Here is a 4,597-nt window from a genome sequence, read left to right on the forward strand (position 1 = left end):
AGATGAATTGGCCAAGTGGCAGCTTTGATGGACTCAAGCGTGGCAACAGTAGTGAGGTTGGCCCAGGATTGGGTAGTGTTTTGTTCTGCTGTGTGTTGGCACTGACTTGATGGCACCTAACAACAACAACAATTGTCCGCCCCACTGAGTTGTTTCTGCTGTGAAGCCATTTCTGGGTGGGTCTTACAATGTTCTGTTGATGCTCTTGTCATGAACAGGCAGGGGCTATCTTCAAAGGTTCCAAGCTTCTAAGGAGAAGGTAGTGTATTCTCCAAAGTATAGCCTTCCATTTCAGAAGTGTGCATAATCATTTTGCGTAATCAGCACAGATTAAGTAAATTAAAGTAGGCATGAAATTCATCAAAGTGTAAAAAACAGTGGCAGGAAAAATACTGTATTTTAGAATAAGTCATTCATATGTGATGTAAATGTTTAAGGCAGTTGATACCCGAATAAGTGAGTCAAGGAAGGTGCTCCGAGTTTGGAGGTGCTTTTGCATCTAGAAGGTCTGCATGACCTCAATGAGAGGCACTATAGAGTACACCTTCTTCAGGGCCCATGGTACTTGAGATACCAGATAGTTTCATTTTTAACTGTGGTCCAAAGAGAGGGTTGAGTTGAGCCAGAATTGCAATCAGCCAAAAAATGTAGCAGCAAACTGAGCAGGTCACCAACATGGTGATGATGACTCCTCAGTTAGGACCCGTAGGGGTAAACCTGGGCACTAAGAAACCCACAAAGCCCCAAAACACGCTCATCACAATGAAGGGTACCATGAGGCCACTGTACCGCCATGGTTGTTGCCTGAGTAGCCAGCCCCTACTCTACCGCTTCACTTAACAATGGCCTTCAAAGCCAACTTAGAAAGTCACAATGGTCTCTCTGGGCCAAAGTGATCTAACACAGGTGTGCTTTTTTCTTTTTTCCTTCACTGCAAGTCCATAGCTGTTTCTCCTAGTGAGGACCAGCCCAGGGCTGGCCAGATCTTCTTTGGAAGAGACTCCTGGAGCAGTTTCTTCCTGCTGTCTCCTCCCTGTGCCCAGCGATCTGCATGACACAGGTTCTATTTGGCTCAGTGCAGATCAGTGCTAAATCTTTTGTGTATTGCAGAATCTTGCACACACAACGGAGTGTCTGCTCGTACAGGTCTCCCCTCTGGCCACCAGTGTGGAGATGAGTAGACACAGCTGCTGCTGTGTGCCATCAAGTTGGTTCCAACTCATAGTGACCCTATATAGAGTTTTTGCCTCATATTTTCCCTTGGAAAGGCTGGTGAATTCAAACTACTAGCATTGCAATAAGCAGGCTGGTCATTATACTTCAGTGTAAACTTAATAACATTGATAAGTAAGGTTCAATGTAGCAAAATCATTCACATAACCCATTAGGACATAAGTTATCTTTGTTTTTTAACTTCTTAAATGAATTTTAGGCCATTATGAAATGTCATCATTTATCATTTAAACAAAAACAACAAAAAAACTTCATTTCCAGTGTGTATAGCTTTATGTTTTGTCTCTGGCAATTAGGAAGTATCATTAACTGTACATACCCTTTGGATTTAAACAAAGTAATAGAAATAACTTGGTCTTTTTCTTTTGAATTGCAACAAGAAAAAACACGCAGGAGTGTATTATGCATGGAAATGTTGAGTTGCATGGGAAATTGTGTTTAAGGCCTTCTGTCGATCTCTGTCGGTGTCTGTGAAGAGGATAATTAGTGCCTTAGTGCCTGCACTCTCAGTCATACCAGACTCAAAGTAATGGGGTGTAGGAAATGGTTCATTAGGCTCTCTCAAGTACTTTTACTGTGTCCGTACTATTTATACCAGCTGAAAAAAATCAGTCTTTAAAATCACGTCAAAGCATTAGCCTTAGAGTCTTCAGTATAAGAACTAACATTGAGTAATGATCCCTTAAAGTCAAATAAGAAAATGTACATAAAAAACCTACACAGTGTTTATTGGCTTTTATGTCATCTACGCTGAACACATACAATGGCTCACCTCCTCCCATCTTAACTGCTGGTTCCTTACCTAATATTCTTTGAGGAGTTTGGGGTGAATGTGGAGATGAGCTCAGAAACCAGTTTGCTAACCACAATCACTCTCTACTGAGGGATTTTAAATGAACAGGAACTTTGTTGCGAAATGTCTCCTGGAGTGTGATTGGGCGTAGGTGGGGGGAAGCAAACAATAATGAGGCAGTGGTTCTCTTGCCTAGAAAATTTGCCTGTGTGGTAGGTATGAAAATTGGGCCAATTAGCAGGGGTTATGTTGTTAACTGCCTTTGAGTCAGTTCCAACTCATAGAGGCCTTATGCACAACAGAATGAAACACGGCTTGGTTCTGCACTATCCTCACAATCATTGTTTCTCTCCAGCCTATTGCTGCTACCATTGTGCCAATACATCTCGTTTGGGGATCTCCCTCTTTTTCATTGCCCCTCCACTTTACCAGCAAGATGTACTTCTCCAGAGACTTGTCTCTCCTGATAACATGTCCAAAATATGAGCCACAAAGTCTGGCCATCTTGGCTTCCAAGGAGCATTCTGGTAGTACTTCTTCCAACACAGATTTGTTTTTACTTCTCGCAATCCATGGTACTTTCAATATTCTTCGACATCATGACTCAAATGTATCAATTCTTCTAATGTCTTCCTTATTTATTGTCTAACTTTCACACGCATGTGAGGCACGTGAAAATACCATGGCTTGGGTCAGGCACACCTTAGTCCTCAAACTGACATCTTTGCTCTTGAACATTTTAAAGAGGTCTTGTGCACATCCACTCAGAAGGCTGTGGACCTTGATCTTTAGCTGTATTTGAAATCTTCTTCGCTTTCAGCAAGCAAGGTTGTAACATATGTATATCAGAGGTTATTTAATGATTTTTCCTTTAATCCTGATGCCACATTCTTCTTCACATAATCCAGTTTCTCAGATTATTTGCTAGGCATACAGATTGAATAAGTATGGTGAAAGAATACAATCCTGAGGCACACCTTTCCTGATTTTAAACCATCCCATACCGCCTTGTTCTGTTTGAATGACTGCCTCTTGGTCTATGTACAGGCTCTTCCTGAGCACAATTAAGTGTTTCAGAATACTCGTTCTCTGAAATGTTGTCTATAACTTGTCAGTATCCACACAATTGGAAGCCTTTGCATAGTCAGTAAAGCACAGGTAAACATCTTTCTGCTATTCTCTGCTTTCAGCCAAGATCCATCTGATGTCAGCAATGATATCCCTCTTTCAGCCATTGGACGTCAACAATGATAGTCCCTATTCCACGTCCTCGTCTCAATCCAGTTTGAACCAGTTATGGTGGTGGTGGTGGTTATGTGCCGTGGAGACGGAACCGACTCATAGCGACCCTGTACAAGTTTCTGAGGCTATAAATCTTTACAGGAGCAGAAAGCCTCATCTTTCTCCCGCGGAGCAGCTGGTAGTTTCGAACTGCTGACCTTGAGGTTCACAGCCCAATTAGTAACCACTGTGTTACCAGAGTGTCTACTTATTCACCATACTTATTCAATCTGTATGCTGAGCAACTAATCCGAGAAGCTGGATTATATGAAAAGGAACATGGCATCAGGATTAGAGGAAGACTCATTAACAACTAGCAATATGCAGATGATGCAACCTTGCTTGCTGAAAGTGAAGAGGACTTATAATATGTACTGATGAAGATCAAGCATTATAGCCTTCAGAGTGGGTTGCAACTCAATGTAAAGAAAACAAGAATCCTCAAAACTGGACCCTAAATAATATCATAATAAATGAAGAAAAGATTTAAATTGTCAAAGACTTTATGTTGCTTGGACCCACTATCAACATTCATGGAAACAGCAGTCAAGAAATCAAACAACATATTACTTTAGGCAAATCTACTGCATAAGACCATTTTAAAGTGTTCAAGAGCAAAGATTTCAATTTGAGGACTAAGGTGTACCTGAATCTAACCCAAAGTATTTCCAATAGTTTCATAATCCAGAAGCAGGGTTATATGAAGAAAAATGTGTCATCAGGATTGGAGGAAGACTCATTAACAACCTGTAATATGTAGATGATACAACCCTGCTTTCTGAAAGCAAAGAGGACTTAAAATACTTACTGATGAAGATCAAAAACCAGTCTTCGGTATGTGTTGCATCTCAATGTAAAGAAAACAAAAATCCTCACCACTGGACCAATAAACAACATCCATATAAATTGAGAAAAGATTGAAGTTAAAAAAGACTTCATTTTGTTTGGATCAGCCATCAACATTCATGGATGTAGTAGTCAAGAAGTCAGATGACATGTTGTATCAGGCAAATCTGCTGCACAAGACCTCTTTAAATTGTTGAAGGGCAAAGGTGTCAGTTTTTGTTTTTTTTATGTTTTATTGTGAATTATGTGATAGTTTACATGGAAGAACATTAGTTTTACATTCATTCTATCATGTTTCGTCACATTACCGTGGTTACAATCCACTCCATGCAATCCTTCCCCCGTACCCCCCAGGTCTTCAGCACACAGTCGCTCTCCCTCTCTGGATCTAAAGTCTTCAGCTGCTCCATCGCTCCATGTCATCATCTCTGGCTCCATTTCAGG

The 4,597-nt window shown here is 40.8% G+C and overlaps 1 pseudogene; it reads right to left on the reverse strand.

The window, feature by feature from the left end:
* Nucleotides 1-549: 549 nt before the first annotated feature.
* The window catches only part of LOC102822396, a 12,255-nt pseudogene continuing 8,207 nt past the window's right edge, over nucleotides 550-4,597 (reverse strand).

The sequence above is a fragment of the Chrysochloris asiatica genome, unplaced genomic scaffold (genome assembly GCF_000296735.1).
Source record: "Chrysochloris asiatica unplaced genomic scaffold, ChrAsi1.0 scaffold00234, whole genome shotgun sequence".
In the NCBI taxonomy this organism is placed as follows: domain Eukaryota; kingdom Metazoa; phylum Chordata; class Mammalia; order Afrosoricida; family Chrysochloridae; genus Chrysochloris; species Chrysochloris asiatica.